Source organism: Oryctolagus cuniculus, chromosome 8, assembly GCF_964237555.1.
Source record: "Oryctolagus cuniculus chromosome 8, mOryCun1.1, whole genome shotgun sequence".
Classification (NCBI taxonomy): domain Eukaryota; kingdom Metazoa; phylum Chordata; class Mammalia; order Lagomorpha; family Leporidae; genus Oryctolagus; species Oryctolagus cuniculus.
The window spans coordinates 82489634-82507001 of record NC_091439.1 but is presented as its reverse complement, the minus strand read 5'-3'; the positions used below and the strand labels follow the sequence as shown (position 1 = coordinate 82507001).

The window sequence follows — 17368 nt, the reverse complement described above, 5'->3', positions numbered from 1 at the left end:
AGCAGTGGAAGATGGCCCAAGTCCTTGGGCCCCTGCACCCGCATGGGAGACCTGGAAGAATCTCCTGACTCCTGGCTTCAGATCAGCCCAGTTCCAGCCGTTGTGACCATTTGGGGAGTGAATCAGTGGATGGAAGACCTCTATGTCTCGCCCTCTCACTGTAACTTTACCTCCTAAATAAATAAAACCTTTTTAAAAAAATGAATAGACATCATGGAGCCATCTGAACAGTGCTTTTTATATATTTTTAAAAGAAAATTCAGTTGTTGATGAGGCAGCTATCACTCTTGCAATTTATTTTTCTACATCTAATGTGCTAAAGGCATCTGACCTATTGGGACTTTTACTCCCACTCATCTGAAGCGCTACTTTTTCCTATTAATGAGTATGAATTGTGAGGCCACATCAAGTCTTCTTCTCATTGACACTTTACTGATCTCATGGGGCTAATTTTCAAGTTTTAGATGTGGACATAAAGTTATTAGACTGGATTTTACCAGCTTTTGAAATGTGCTGTGCTGGATTCTCATCAATTTCAGCTTTTATGTTGCTAAGAACATGACTACTAACCAGATAAATATACTATGATAGTCTACTCATTGGATTTTAAAATTATATATATATATTTGAAGATTTATTTATTTACTTGAAAGAGTCACAGAGAGGCAGAGGCAGAGAGAGAGCTAGGTTTTCCATCCGCTGGTTGACTCCCAAAATGGCCACAATGGCTGGAGCTGAGCCAATCTGAAGCCAGGAGCTTCTTCCAGGTCTCCCACATGAGTGCAGGGGCCCAAGGACTTGGGCCATCTTCTACTGCTTTCCCAGGCCACAGCAGAGAGCTGGATCGGAAGAGGAGCAGCCGGGACTAGAACCAGTGCCTATATGGGATGCCAGCGCTTCAGGCCAAGGCTTTAACCTGCTGTACCACAGTGCCGGCCCCTTGTTTAATCTCATTAGCAAACAAATCAGTCTTCACCAGGAAGGTTTTTCTTTAAGGACTAATTCTCAAAACATGTTAGTAAAATTAAAAGGTTCTTTGTGCTTTGATATCAAAGCAGAACCTAGTTATCAGCACTGAGATGCATAAGTGAGTTGGTCCTACATTTTGAAGAGCTATTAAAGAATGCCTTAAGCCTGTAGTGGAATTTGGAAGTTTCAAGTGCTCCCTGCTGTGAGACTAGGAGAGCTGGAAAGACGGTGGACCAGGGAAGACCCCATCCACTGAGTGAGGAAGCAGCCACGACAGGATAGGAGTGGGAGGAAAGAGAAGTTTGACAGTAAAAGTTTTAGGTGCTCCAATTGGAAGATGGGTTTTTGAATTGTTTAGCTATGTGGACTAAAGTTTAGCCAAGATTATAAGAAACTATTTCAAGAGTCACTCATTTTGAGCCTTACTCTTGCTGTCAAACACATATAAATAAATTTCCATTTGGGTCTCATATAAGCATGAAGGTTAATTTGTAAAACATTTTTTTTTATTTGACAGATAGAGTTAGATAGTGAGAGAGAGAGAGACAGAGAGAAAGGTCTTCCTCCCATTGGTTCACCCCCCAAATGGCCACTACGGCTGGCGCACTGCGCCAGTCCGAAGCCAGGAGCCAGGTGCTTCTTCCTGGTCTCCCGTGTGGATGCAGGCACCCAAGCACTTGGGCCATCCTCCACTGCCCTCCTGGGCCACAGCAGAGAGCTGGACTGGAAGAGGAGCAACCGGGACTAGAACCCGGCGCCCATATGTGATGCTGGTGCCACAGGTGGAGGATTAACCTAGTGAGCCACGGTGCCAGCCCTTGTAAAACACTTTTTTAAAAGATATATTTATTTATTTGAAAGGCAGAGTTACACAGAGAGAGAAGGAGAGGCAGAGAGAAAAAGAGAGGTCTTCCATCCTCTGGTTCACTCCCCAGTTGGCCGTAACGGCCGGAGCTGCGCCTGTCTGAAGCCAGGAGCTTCCTTCAGGTCTCCCACATGGGTTTAAGGGCCCAAGGACTTGGGCCATCCTCCAATGCCTTCCTAGGCCACAGCAGAGAGCCGGATCGGAAGTGGAGCAGCCAGGACTCAAACCAGCGCCCATATGGGATGCCAGCACTGCAGATGGAGGCTTCACCCTCTACGCCACAGCACTGGCCTCTAAAATCGTATATTTCTATGATCTTGGTAAGATCCCAAACTTCAACCACCCATACCGAGAAGCAAAGCAAGATAATTTTTTTTTTTTTTTTGACAGGTAGAGTGGACAGTGAGAGAGAGAGAGAGAGAGAAAGGTCTTCCTTTTGCCGTTGGTTCACCCTCCAATGGCCGCCGCGGCTGGCGTGCTGCGGCCGGCGCACCGCGCTGATCTGATGGCAGGAGCCAGGAGCCAGGTGCTTTTCCTGGTCTCCCATGGGGTGCAGGGCCCAAGCACCTGGGCCATCCTCCACTGCACTCCCTGGCCACAGCAGAGAGCTGGCCTGGAAGAGGGGCAACCGGGACAGGATCCGGTGCCCCAACCGGGACTAGAACCCGGTGTGCCGGCGCCGCTAGGCGGAGGATTAGCCTAGTGAGCCGCAGCGCCAGCCCAAGATAATTTTAATGACAAATGAAAATGTGAGAAAAACATTCTCATTTGGAAATTCAGTCTCACTTTCTATTATTCATAGTCCTCAAAAATACTCAGATGAGGCTAAAGAAAGAAAGTACAACACCTTTTTCACAAACTATTGTTTCCTTGTGTGAAGTGAAGATAGTGTTTGCTCATTAGTAGAACAGCACTCTGAGTCATCCTCGTTGTGAGAATTCTTGATGTGTCTGCTATCCAGATGGAGACCTAAGATAACAAGGCACCACGGTGGAGAAAATACTGGCTGTGTTCCAAGCAGGATACCCTGGTTTGGCTATATAGCACAGTTAGATCTGCAAGATCTATATAGCAAGTTAGATCAGACCATCATCAACACCTTGTTCTAGTTCTTTGCTACGTGTCCCCCCACAATGCAATGTCTGTGCATCCTGGTGACAGCACCACATGCCCCTTCTTGAAGTCATTCCCTTTGCTCCTCCCCATGTCGACTCCTCACTCCGGAGCTTACTCTCTCCAGTCCGGTCCTGCAGGGGCTTCTGCTCGGCCTCTTTCCAATCCTTGCTTCACAGTGAGGCGAGAGTCGTCTTTCCCAATGCAAATCTGATGGTGGTAATGCCCTGCTCACATCCCCTGGCTGTGTTCCACTGCCTTCAGAGCGAAGTGCAAATCCTTTCAAGTGCTTCCTGACCTGGCCACTGTCCATTCCGGCAGCCTCACCACTAAGCATTCACTCTCACCCTTTAGTTCACTCGCTCACACTCACCACACAATGTTGTGTGCTGTTTCCTCTGACAGAAACATCCTTCCCTTTTTTTTTTTAAATGTCTGCCTTCTCTAATAGACTACAAGCTTCCTGAAAACCAGGGCCATGTTTGTGTTTTTATCTCTTCCATACCAAGCACAGGATCAGCTGCCTGTCACATCAGAGGTGTGCAACAGATGAGTGCAGGGATGACACACTGCTTGCCATACGTGAGCATTTCATGAATACAGCCATCTGCATCGACATCTGCATCCCTATCGATTCCCAGACACGGCTACGTGGCACACTCACATTAAGAAAACCTTTCCAGTGAGGAATTCCAAAAGAGACCAGGACATCGATTCTCTGCTTCACAAGGCCCTTATTTAGGAGAAGGGAGAATCAAATTAGGCCTCCTGAGCTTGCTTCTGGGGGCCGACCCGAGCACGCCACAGAGCATCTGTGCTGCCCCCGGGGCCTTGGTCTGCCCTCCATCCTTATTTCACTCACACCTGGCTGAAAGTTAGGAGAAAAGCTTGTTCTGCATCAGGGTCTATTCTCCAGTTCTAGTGAGCAGCTTACCTACAGCGACCCCACTTAGCCTCTGCATATACCCAATGACTCAGAGATCTGTAGTGATGATGGGAGAATTGTTAAAGGCGATCAAAAATTTATAGGGTGATAGATTTACTGGAAAATGCATATTTAAATAACGAGTAATTTTCACACATTTTTTCTCCTCCCTTTGCTAATATTAAGATATCTGTCCATAAGTGAAAACTTTAGGCCGGCGCCGCGGCTCACTAGGCTAATCCTCCACCTGCGGCGCCGGCACACCAGGTTCTAGTCCCGGTTGGGACACCAGATTCTGTCTCGGTTGCCCCTCTTCCAGGCCAGCTCTCTGCTGTGGCCAGGGAGTGCAGTGGAGGATGGCCCAAGTCCTTGGGCCCTGCACCCCCTGGGAGTCCAGGATAAGTACCTGGCTCCTGCCATTGGATCAGTGCGGTGCGCTGGCCATTGGAGGGTGAACCAACGGCAAAGGAAGACCTTTCTCTCTGTTTCTGTCTCTTTCTCTCACTGTCTATAACTACCTGTCAAATAAATTAAAAAAAAAAAAAGGAATTAAAGTGCTTCAGACTCCTTTAAACTACTTCCAAGAGAAAAACTGAGGACACACATCTCCCTAAACGCTACTTCAGAGCCAACTACAGTGACACACAAGGAGCAACAGGTGGATCATCACCAAGAATAAAAACTTTCTGCTGCCAAGTAAAATCTGCCACAACCTCACACAAAGGAAGTTTCCAGTTTTAAAATCAGGTCACTACATTTGGGGGTGGGGCTAAACACCAGTTTTGGTCCGGCAAGCATATTCTGTATATAGCGACTCCTCTGCTCATCTGAGCTGGAGGAATTTTTAAAAACAAACAAAACCCTCCAAGGCCAAGTCTTCCACCACTGCCCTATATCTTGTGTTCCATCCCAAAATGCTGATGAAAGAACTGGAGCTGAGCACCAAATTATTCCAACAAACCAAGCTCACAATCCAAAAAAATATTAAAAAAAAAGATTTATTTATTTATTTGAAATGTGGAGTTATGGAGAGGCAGAGGCAGAGAGAGGGAGAGAAGTCTTCCATGTGCTAGTTCATTCCCCACATGGCCACAATGGCTGGAGCTGAGCCAGTCAGAAGCCAGGAGCCAAGAGCTTATTCTAGGTTTCCCACTCGGGTGCAGGGGCCCAAGGACTGGGCCATCTTCTACTGCTTCCCCAGGCCATAGCAGAAAGCTGGATCAGAGGTGGAGCAGCCAGGACTAGAACCAGCTAGAACTGGCCGGGACTAGAGCCCACATGGGATGCCTGCTATGCCATACTAAAAAAGTTTTATAAAGATAAATGACTAAATCACAGCCCTGCAAATAAATGAATCAAAATAAGAACTCTGTTTGAGAAAAAGAGCCAAGAAGTAGGAGAGATGACAAAATTGTAAAAGTGGACCTTGGGTGTGTGTCACAGGCATTTCTTCTGAGATTCACTTCATATTAAGCTACCACAAAAAGCTAAATATGGACTTGCTTTAAGGCAACAATAAAACTGTTACAATTATTTATTAGATAAATATCCAGTTTTTACTACATGCCAGGCACTGTTCCAAGCCCTTTATCAATACTAACTCAGTGAATCAGCAACTCTTTCAGGTATTTTTATTTAAACTTTTTCTTTTCTTTCTATTTCTTTCCTTTCCTTTCTTTGTCTGTCTCTCTTTGGGGAGGGGCGGGAGGAGGAGAGAGACAGAATCTAAGAGGCATTCCATCAGTTGGTTCCCTCCCCAAATGCCTGCAACAGCTGGAGCTGGGACAGGCCAAAGCCAGGAACTCAGTCCAGGTCTCCCATGTGAGTAGCAGGGACCCAACACTTCAGCCAATCTCTACTATCTCCCACTGTGCACATTAGTATGTAACAAAATGGAATCTGGAGCTGGGGCCATGTATGGAACCCAGGCACTCTAATGCCAGTTGTAAGATCCTAACGAGCAGCTTAACCTGTGCTCAAATGCTCCCCCATTTACTTCTATTTTTTTTAATTTATTTATTATTTTTTTACAGGCAGAGTGGACAGTGAGAGAGAGACAGAGAGAAAGGTCTTCCTTTTTGCCGTTGGTTCACCCTCCAATGGCCGCTGCAGCTGGCGCACCGCGCTGATCCGAAGCCAGGAGCCAGGTGCTTCTCCTGGTCTCCCATGGGGTGCAGGGCCCAAGCACCTGGGCCATCCTCCACTGCCTTCCCGGGCCACAGCAGAGAGCTGGCGTGGAAGAGAGGCAACCGGGACAGAATCTAGCGCCCCGACCAGGACTAGAACCCGGTGTGCCAGCGCCGCAAGGTGGAGGATTAGCCTAGTGAGCCGCAGCGCCGGCCCCCATTTACTTCTGTATAGAATAAACTAAGGCTCAGAGAGGTTAGGTAACTTGCCCCAGACTACACAGCTGGTAAACAGTAAAGCTGGAATTGAACTCAAGCAGACTGGCTACTTGAGTCTGTGCTCTTTTTCACTATGTTGTGACACTGTCAATTTTTACCTCTCAGCCATTTATTTGGTGTGCATTTATTTTTGTTGCCACATCTTTCCATTTTTTTTTTCTCTTGACACTTGGAAAGCTTTATCCTCTTTAGCCAAGTTTAAGAACTTAGATCTTAGGGCTGGAATTGTGGCATAGTGGATTAATCCCTGCCTGAGACACCAGCATCCTATATGGGCACCTGTTCGAGTCACCCTGCTCCACTTCTGATCTAGTTCCCTGCTAATGTGCCTGGAAAAGCAGTGGAAGATGGCCCAAGTCCTCAGGCCCCTGCACCATGGGAGACCCAGATGAAGCTCCTAGCTCTTGGCTTCACCTGGCCCATGGTGGCCATTTGGGGAATGAACCAGTAACTGGATGACGTCTCTCTGTCTCGCCTTCTCTCTAACTCTGCCTTTCAAATAAATAAATAAATCTTCTCTTTAAAAAGGGCACTTAGATCTCATTTCCCATCTATTATTTTCACTCAGTTTAATATCTATATTCTATATGGAACAGATATATTCTATATGGAACAGATCTGTGCCTGTGATTCTTGTACAGACAGAGGTCTGTTATATAAAGTGATAGGTTTATTTATTTATTTACTTATTTTTAAGATTTATATTTATTTATTTTTAAGATTTATTTTTTATTTATTTGAAAGGCAGAATTACAGAGAGAGGAGGAGAGACAGAGAGATCTTCCACCTGCTGTTTCACTCCCCAAATGCCTACAACAGCCCAGACTGGTCCAGGCTGAAACCAGGAACCAGAAGCTTCTTCCAGGTCTCCCACATGGGTGCAGAGGCCAAGTACTTGGGTCATCTTCCACTGTTTTCCCAGGTGCATTAGCAAGGAGCTGGGTTGCAAGTGGAGCAGCCAGGACCCAGAGGGGATGCTGGCATCACAGGCTTAATCTGTTATACTACAACACCAGCCCTTTAAAATTTATTTTTATTTGAGAAACAGAGAGTTCCCATTCACTGGTTCACTCCCCAAACGCCCACAATAGTCCCAGGGCCATAAGCCATAAGCAGGAACTGGGACCTTGTGGGGAGCAACTGGGAGCAACTCGGACTAGACTAAGTTACTGGAATTAAGACTTATTCTATGCATCTGCTCTCCCACAATATGGCGCTGGGAGAGGAGGAAACAGCTTCTACGCAGCTGCCTCCAGTTCAACCAATAAACAGCAGGACCTGCTCCTGATTGGAGGAGAGCGGCGTACTCGGCGTGTGGGTAGCAGAGTTGGGATTGGTGGAAGAGGACTATAAAGGAGGAGAGAGACAACATGCACCAGGAACATCTAAGGGGAACATCTATCTGAAGGAACACCTGTGCAGCCCCCGAGAGAGCCGGCCGGCAGTGTGCCGCTCCCCCGCGGAAGTGGGGAAAGTGGCCAGGGGGAACCGCCCTTCCACGGAGGTGGAAGGGATGGTAGCCAACCCGGGAAGAACCAGCAGCAAACCCGGGAAGGGCCGAGCAGACAAAAGAACAGCGCAGGGTCCTGTGTCGTTCCTCCACGAAGACGGGGAGCGACAGGACCTCAATTCGTGTCGCCCATGTGAGTGGCAAGAACCAAATCCTTTAAGCCATCACTGCTGCCTCCCAGGGTCCACATTAGAGGGAAGCTGGAGACAGGAGTACAGCTGAGTATCAAACCCAGGCACTGCAATGTGGAATGTGGGTGTCTTAACCCACAGCTTAACCACAAACTCAAATGCGTGTTCTGAGTGACAGGTTTTTGTCTTTTAAGATTCATTTATTTGAAAAGCAGAGTGAAAGATATCTTCCATACTCTGTTTCACCACCCAACTGGCTGCAATAGCCAGGGCTGGGCCAGGCCAAAGCCAGGAGGCAGGAGCTTCTTCTGGGTCTTTCTGGTGAGTGGCAGCGGCCCAACTACTTGGGCCATATCTGCCTTCCCAGATGCATTAGCAGGGAGATGGACTCAAAACAGAGTAGCCAGGGTTCAGAACCACAACTCGATATGGTATACTGACATTGCAAGCCATGGCCTTAATGTCTGTGCCAAAACTCCAGCCCCCAAGTAAGTTTTTGGTGAAATAATTATTATTATGCAATTCTGGTGTTACTATATTCCAAGCAGTCTTATATTCCATCTGTCCTGTCCTCCACACAACTCCCAGATATAACTAATTCCAAATTTTAGAAAACTAAGGTTCTAATTGATTAAGTAAGTTATTTATGAAGGTATTAAGTAACTTGTTAGGTAACTTATATTGTACAGGCAGTAAATATGGAGCCTGCTTTTTTTCAAGCTCAAAGCCACCTTTCCAAAGATCCTATTCTTTTGTCCACAATATCAAGCAATTCTTTATCACTTTCCAAGATAGGTTTTTTCCTCACAAGGATTTTCAAAGGAAGAATTTGGAGGACAGAAGAAGCCACATGCTACCTTACAGATAAAAGTTTTTCTTTGTAAGATGCTAAGCCACATGCATCCCCAGTGATTAACCTTTTGCAATCAACAACTCATTGATGGGCACCCAACCAGAACAAAGACTACGCAAGAAAACCTAAATGGAAGTGCTAAAAACAAACTATAATGCAAACTATCTTCTCTAAGGTATTAATGATCATCAGTGTGTCTTACCTACTTCAGGTTATTTTTCAGAGAAAACATATTTGGACACTTTACAAACATTGTATGCCAGTCTTCCTTCAAATGCTTTCACTGCCTTCCCAAGACAATTATAATTTACAGATCCCAGATACTCTACAAAGCATTCAGCTGTCTCAGATAAAGCTTACAGTGCCTCATAGCTGCTTTCCTCAACTGTTTCTCATTACCAGAGAGTGATGGAAAAGCTTAGAAAAAATATGCCATGGGGCTAGAATTGTGGCACAGCAGGTTAAACCACTTACCATATGGGCATCCAGGGCAGACTGCTCTGCTTCAGATCCAGCTTCCTGCTGATAAGCCTGGGAAGGCAAGGAGTTTCTGCCTACTGGCTTCAGCCTGGCTCAGCCCTAGCTGTTGTGGACATCTGGGGAGTGAACCAGTGGATGGAAGATTCTCTCTCTTTCTCTCTCTCTCTCTCTCTCTCTCTCTTGTCTCTCCCTCTGTCACTCTGCCTCTCAAATAAATCTTAAAAAAAAAAAAAAAAAAAGACGCTGGCGCCGAAGCTCACTTGGCTAATCCTCCACCTGCAGTGCCAGCACCCCGGGTTCTAGTCCCAGTTGGGGTGCCGGATTCTGTCCCGGTTGCTTCTCTTCCAGTCCAGCTCTCTGCTGTGGCCCAGGAAGACAGTGGAGGATGCCCAGGTGCTTGGGCCCTGTGCCCATATGGGAGACCAGGAGGAAGCACCTGGATCCTGGCTTCTGATCGGCACAGTGCACTGGCCTTAGCACACCAGCCGTGGCGGCCATTTTGGGGGTGAACCAATGGAAGGAAGACCTTCTCTCTCTCTCTCTCTCTCTCTCTCTCTCTCTCACTGTCTAACTCTGCCTGTCAAAAAAAAAAAGAGAGAGAGAGAGAGAGAGAGAAAAAAAGCTCCATTCATTTTGCAAGCACTTCTTTAAAAGTCACTGTTTTATTTATATGAACTTTACTTGTTCCACTGGGAATTCATTAAAACATTCAAGAAAACAGGAAAGAAACCTATTTCAATGCAGGAGGTTCTGTTACACTGCCAAATGAACCCAGAGGCATTTGCTCACTAGGTCACTGCTCCTTAATTCTCAAATCTTCCTCAGCAAGAATCTATTTGTATTTGCCTCCCTCTCCCCCAACTTCTAGGCCCCGTGGTTAAAAAATGTTTAAAAGCTCAATAAAATCTAGTTTTTAACCTAAGGTCCAGCTTCACTTATTTATAGTTGCTAGACAAGAGAGTACAAGAGCTGCCTGTGCAGTTTTCTCTTCAAGCTATGGGTCAAGTCTGCACTGAGGGTAGAGAAAGAAATAAGATTTATGTTGAATTTGAGAATGAGGCAATGGACTGGATAAGACTGAGCATTATTAACTAAGATTGTTATAGCGAGGATGAGATGAGGTAACACGTGGACCATTTTTTCCCCTGCCAGTGGTGAGACGACCAGTGGTTAATTCAAGAGCAACAGAAAAACCTACCTCAACATTCAGCTACTCAAATAACTCCTTTCTTAACACTTCTCCAGGCTTCTCTTCACAAGCCCAAGATGTCCCGCTCAAGTGGTTAACTTGCATAAACTAAAGGCTGAATCAAAGACTGAAGCATTTTTTAAAAAGATTTATTTATTTACTTGAAAGAGTTAGAGAGTGAGAGTGAGAGTGAGAGAGAGAGAGAGAGAGAGAGAGAGAGAGAAAGTCTCCCATCCGATGGTTTGCTCTCCAAATGGCTGCAACCACCGGAACTGTGCCAATCCGAAGCCAGGAGCTTTTTCTAGGTCTCCCAAGTGGGTACAGGGTCCCAAGGACTTGGATCATCTTCCACTGCTTTCTCAGGCCACTGTAGAGAGCTGGATCAGAAGTGGAGTAGCTGGGACTCGAAATGGCACTCATATGGGATGCTAGCACTGCAGGTGGTGGCTTTACCCTCTATGCCACAGCAGTGGCCCCTGAAGCATTTTTATACACGTCACAACACACACACACACACACACACACACTCACACACTCCTACAATGTGGCTTCTCTCTCGAGCTCACTCCTACAGCCCAATGTCTACCTGCATGGATAGAACAAGGGTAGCAGCTCACCTTAAATTCAATACCAAAGAGAAAGTACATTTTGTCCCCCTCACCAAGGCCACCATTTGTCTTCATGTATTACTCCCTAAACATCAAGCATTATAGGGAGTTAACAGCTGAAGCTGCATTCAAGTTTTTAATGAGTGGAAAAATTAAACAAAAACAAAAGAGCCATCACAAGCTGCAAATTAAGAGAACAGCAAAACCCCTGCTGGTTTAAAATCCCATTTGACCTGCCAAGACACTAATTAATATAATAAAAAGCACAAAGATCCTGCTTAAAATTAAAGGAGCTGGCTGCCCACGCTTGCTGCCCACTCTCTGAGCTAGCATCTGCTTAGAATGTAACCAATTGTCCTCTTGGGAGGTTAAAGGAAGACAGGGAAACTTGTTTGGGCAAAGAGTCCAACATTTAACTATGCCCCTTTTGAAAACAGAATTCTTTCCCTGTTTTTAATGCCAAGCACATACAATGTCAAGTAAATTGGCCTTAATACAAAACATGACAGAACTGCAGCAAATGAATAAAAGTGCTACTATTCATGTTAGCAAAAACAATAGAAAAATATATATAGAATTCAATAGTCACGCAGTGTTTGAAAATTTTCTCCTTTCTTACTTGCACCTACTCCTAGAATAGGGCTTGTACATGTTGGGAACTCAAGAAGTGTAATGATGGGGCCGGCCCTATGGCACAGCAGATTAAAGCCCTGGCCTGCAGCACGGGCATCCCATATGAGTGCTAGTTAGAGTCCTAGTTGCTCCACTTCCAGTCCAGCTCTTTGCTATGGCCTGGGAAAGAAGCAGAGGACGGCCCAAGTGGTTGGGGCCCTGCACCCATGTGGGAGACCTGGAAGAAGCTCCTGGCTCCTGGCTCCTGGCTCTGGCCTGACCCAACCCTAGTCATTGTGGCCAGTTGGGGAGTGAACCACCAGATAGAAGAGCTCTGTCTCTCTGTCTCTACCTCTCTCTGTAACTCTGCCTTTCAAATAAATAGAATAAACCTTTTTTTTTTTTTAAAGTGTAATGACCCTGGTAATATACCCATTGTCATTCCGTAGGCATTATTTATGTTAGAACTGCAATAGTAGATCTTTTAGGTGAATTTTTATTTATCTTATTTTATTTGAGTGTCAGAAAGACAGAGACAGACACAGAGATCTTTGGTTTACTCCCCAAATGTCCACAACAGCCACAGCTGGGCCAGGTCCATGCTAGAAGCCCAGAACTCAGTTCAGGTTACCCATGTGGATGGCAGGGACTCAAATGCTTGACCTGCTGCCGCGCAGGGTGCACATTACCACGAAGTTGGCACTGGAAGCTGAGCCAGGACTCAAACTCAGGTAACAAATGTGGGATGCAGGTGTCCCAAGTAGCATCTTAACTGCTGCACCAAATGCCCAACCCTAAAAATATTCCTGACGCCTAAATTCAGAGGCCAAACATCTCAATTTACTTAATTCAATAATGATTTATTACACCCATCAATGTGCTGGACACAATATTTTGAAAAAAGCCTTGAGCAGTTTGCATTCTGGTCTACAAGAACTGATGCATACATATAGGAAGCCAAATAAAAATACAGAGAAATAAAAACTAAATGACTGATGACAGTAAACACTGACATTGCTACTACTGTTCTTTGATAAATAACAAAAGATGCCGTTTATAAAGCATCTTCTATGTGCCAGATACTAGAGTAGGTGGTTCACGTATATTATTTATTTTAGTTCTCACAATGTTGCTTCGAATCAGGCTTTAGCATCCCTCATTATACAGAAAACATGCTCAAAGCGGTAGCCAGGGCGATGCCATTAGCAGAGGACAGAATTAGAATCTGCTGTCTGACTTCAGAGATTATGTACACTCTTTCCAGAGGCCATCTCCTGCTTACAATCCTAGGCAAGCACATTCGTGCGTCTTCTCACAGCTACAGACATGTTTAGGAGAAGCAGCGTGGAGACTGAAATTTGTGAATGACTAGGACGTTTTGTTTTACAAGAGGAAAAGTGGTCTCACAATTTGAAATATGAATTTCTCAGGAAAATCTTCATTCTGTTTGTTGTACACGTGCAGAGAATAAAAGATTACTTTAGGAGTTTCTTCACAGCACCAGGCCTTTAAACACACATTTCTGTCTGGCTCCAACACTTCCCCTAGGTGATCCTGGGATATTTGTAAGTATTTTTAAATGAATAAAAGAAGGTGACAGTAAATATTTAAGTTGGTCATAAACTAATTCAGCTTATGCTGTTTAACTGAACATCTATTACATTCTAAGCATTAGTAAGGAATACAAAAGTGAATGTAAAACAAGTTACAACCTTACCTCCATCTCCTTTCACCAGAGAAAGGCCAGTTGTCACATGAGGTTAGAGAAATTTAAAAATACCCAACTTGGGGCCAGCACTGTGGCGCAGTAGGTTAATCCTCCCTCCGCCTGTGGCGCCAGCATCCTGTATGGGTGCCGGTTCTAGTCCCAGCTGCTCCTCTTTCAGTCCAGCTCTCTGCTGTGGCCTGGGAAAGCAGTGGAAGATGGCCCAAGTCCCTGACCCCCTGCACCCACCTGGGAGACCTGGAGGAGGATCCTGGCTCCTGGCTTCAAATCATCGCAGCTCCGGCCGTTGCAGCCACCTGGAAAGTGAACCAATGGATGCAAGATCTTTCTGTCTCTCCCTCTCACTGTCTGTGACTCTATCTCTCAAATAAATAAATAAAATCTTAAAAAAAAAAAACAACTTGATGGAGAGAGTTTGCCCTAGAGGTTAAGCCACTGGTTAGGATATATGCACCCCACATTGGATATCTGAGTTCAATCCCACCTCCAGCTCCTGATTCCCCTTCCTGCTAATGCAGACCCTAGGAGGCAGCAGAGATGGTCAAGAAGGTGGATTCCTGCCACCATGTGGGAGACCTGAATTGAGGTCCCAGCTCCTAGGATTGATACTCCCAGCCTTTGCCAACATCTGGGGAGTGAACCAGGGAATGGGAGTGTTCTCTCTCTATGAAATAAATGAAAAGTTTAAAATACACAACTTGAGTGGAAATAGGACTATTAAATCAATATGGAAACAAGTTTAAAATAAATCTTAAATTCACGTGTGAACTGATAATATTTTCCTACTGAGTGTTTGCAGATGCAACTGCTGATTTTTTTTTTTAAACAGGAGGTGAGCAGAGTCAAGGACCCAAGAGAAAGTTGACAGAATACAATTTGTAAACTCCCAGGTGTAAATAGTGTAACAAGCTTATGATAGCTAGTGCTGTAGCACAGCAAGTTAAGCAGCTGTTCGCAGTGCCAGAATCCCTTATGGGCACCATGGGAGGGTAGAGGAGGATGGCCCAGGTCCTTGGGCCCCCACACCCACATGGGAGACCCAGATGACGCTCCTGGCTTCAGCCTAGCCCAGCCCTAGCCGTTGCAGCCATTTGGGGGTGAACCAGTGGATGAAAGAACTCTCTCTTTCTCTCTTTAATGCTGCCTTTCAAATAAATAATTTTTAAAAATCTAAAAAAAATTATCTCCTCATAGCCAATCCTATTTTATTTGCACCTTCCCACATCTCCCTCTACCCACTAGATTATTTTGTAGCAAATCCTAGCTATTGAATTATTTCATCTGTATTCTACAAGATAAGGATTTTCTTCAAATGCTTAATCACCATACAATTATACACTTACAAATTAATAGTAATTCTTTTTTTTTTTTTGACAGGCAGAGTTAGACAGTGAGAGAGAGAGAGAAAGGTCTTCCTTCCGTTGGTTCACCCTCTAAATGGCTGCTACAGCCGGCGCACTGCGCCAATCCAAAGCCAGGAGTCAGGTGCTTCCTCCTGGTCTCCCATGCAGGTGCAGGGCCCAAGCGCTTGGGCCATCCTCCACTGTCTTCCCGGGCCACAGCAGAGAGCTGGACTGGAAGAGGAGGAACTGGGACAGAATCTGGTGCCCCAACCGGGACTGGAACCCGGGGTGCCGGTGCCACAGGCAAAGAATTAGCCAAGTGAGCCGTGGCGCTGACCAACAGTAATTCTTAATACAAAGGTCCAATCTATGTTCATTACTCTGTCTCATAATTGTTTTTACTGTTTCTTGTTCAATTCAGAAACCAACTAGGAGCCATACATTGCATGGGTTTGTAGGTCTTTGAAGTTTCTTTACACTTACATAATTCTCTCTACAACTCTCCTTACGATTTGCTACTGAAGAAATGAGAAGTAGACAGGGTCAGACATGGAGCCAGGGGCCAGATTTTGTAGGAATTTGTAGGCCACTGTAAATGACCCTGGATTGTGACTGTAAATGGAAAACCATTAGGATGTTAAAATATTGTGATCTCAATTTTCTTTAGCCTCATTCTCATTTGGCTACTGTGTGAGAAAACGGAATACAGTAAGAGTGGAAACAACAATCACTGCCGTGCACAGCACATAAGCACTGGCCTTAATCTTGTGTCCCTCAGTTACAATTCAGTTTGAAGATATTCCTATTCTCGGAATAATTAATAACTACATTGGAACTGCACATAAATAACTACATTTCCCACTAACCAGCCCTTTTGGGGACAAGAAACAACTTTATTTCCAGGATTCTAGATCATAAACATGAGTGTGCATACAGTAAATTAATCTCAGCATGACAGAAGCACTTGCTCTGAAGAGCTCCCTGCTGCGCAGAGACAAAGTGGACCCCGGCCAGACTCAGTATGAACTGAACTCCACTGTTACCAACAGCTTGCAACACAAGCTCACTGAGTCCGCTTGAGTTGGCAGCATTAAAAAAAAAAAAAAAAAAGCTTCCCCTCATTATGTATCAGAGCCAAGTGCCCATCATGCTTTTCCCAGCTTCCCCTTGAAAATTAAGTATTTCTAACTCTATGTGTGCAAATAGGACTCAAGGATTTAGTAAAGCATACCTTTTGAAGAGAATTAAAATGGAAGTTTTTGGACTTGCACACTGACATGTAAGTGCCACTTAAGGCTTTTCTTAACTGGGGATAACTGTTTACAGATTGTCTTATTCTCCTGTTTCTTTCTTTCTTTCTTTTTAAGATTTATTTATTTATTTCAGAGGCAGAGTGACAAAGAGAGGGGGAGAGACAAAAAGAGATCTTTCACCCACTGGTTCACTCCCCAAATGGCCACAATGCCAGGGCTGGGCCAGGCTGAAGCCAGAATCCTGGAACTCCCAAGTGGGTGGCAAAGGTCCAACTCCTTGGGCCATCTTGCCCAGCTTTTCCAGGCACATTAGCAGGGAGCTGAGTCAGAAGTGGAGCAGCCACCACTCAAATCTGTGCTTGATATGGATGTCCGCGTTACACGCAGTAGCTCAATCCACTCTGCCACAATGCCAACCCCTCTCCTGTTTAACAAGATCGGATTCTGCAAAATCCTGTAGAAAGTACTTTTGCCACCAAGAATTATTTTTGAAAGTGATTTTTTGTTTACCCTCCCTTTGGCCTTTGTAGCAGTGTCACAATGATGAGTTAAATAATGTATTAGTTAAATAGACTTTCATGTGAGATCACTGGGATTCAAATCCCAACTCTGTTCTGTTCTTACTTTTGTTAACATAGGCAAATTCAGAAATCAGTTTTCCTACTCTAAAAAGTGAAGACAGTAATATATGCCATAGGCTTATAAAGAAACTTGAATAAGTTAAAATCTGTAATGGATTTGGAACATACCCTAGTATACAGCTAGTGATCTAAAATGATATAAAATACTACTTCCATAGTATTAAAATGTTGGTGCGGCTACGATTTTTTTTCTATTTAGTTCTGTTTGCAGTATCTTCACAAATTTGTGCAATCACCACCACTACCTACTTCTAGAACATTATCATTGCTATAAACACATTACACATTCATTACTGCTCACTCCCCATTCTTCTCTCCCCTTAAGCCGCTCACAATCTCAAAGCTACTTTTAGTTTCTATGGACTTGCCTGCTCTGAATGTTACCTATAAAAGGAAATGACAGAATATGTGGCATTTTGTGTCTGGCTTCTTTAAAGTTTTCAAGTTTCACCCATGTTGTAGCATGCCATGTGTCATTCATTTATTTTATCCATTCATTTATTTAAGGGCAAAGTGATAGAAATAGGGAGGAGGGGAAAAGGGAAAAGGGTGAGTGAGAGAAAGGGAGAAAAAGAGATGCCAGCTTCTGGTGCACCCTCCAAATGCCCACAACAGCTGGAGCGAGGCCAGGCCAACGCAGGAGCCTGGATCTCATCTGGGTCTCCCACTAGGTGGCTGAGACACAAGGACTCGGCCAAAACCTGCTGCCTCCCAGGGTGTGCATTAGCAACAAGCTGAACTGGAA

The 17368-nt window shown here is 44.9% G+C and overlaps 1 long non-coding RNA gene across 2 annotated transcripts in view; it reads right to left on the bottom strand.

Moving 5' to 3' along the window:
• The window catches only part of LOC103350765 (uncharacterized), a 47930-nt gene that overhangs the window by 11054 nt on the left and 19508 nt on the right, over positions 1 to 17368 (bottom strand). Inside the window, exon 2 of one of the 2 annotated variants that reach the window (XR_011378365.1) lies at positions 13615 to 13682. The exons of the other annotated variant lie outside the window; for it this stretch is intronic. This is a non-coding gene — a long non-coding RNA (uncharacterized lncRNA). The remainder of the gene's footprint in view (positions 1 to 13614; positions 13683 to 17368) is intronic. 2 annotated transcript variants of the gene reach the window in all.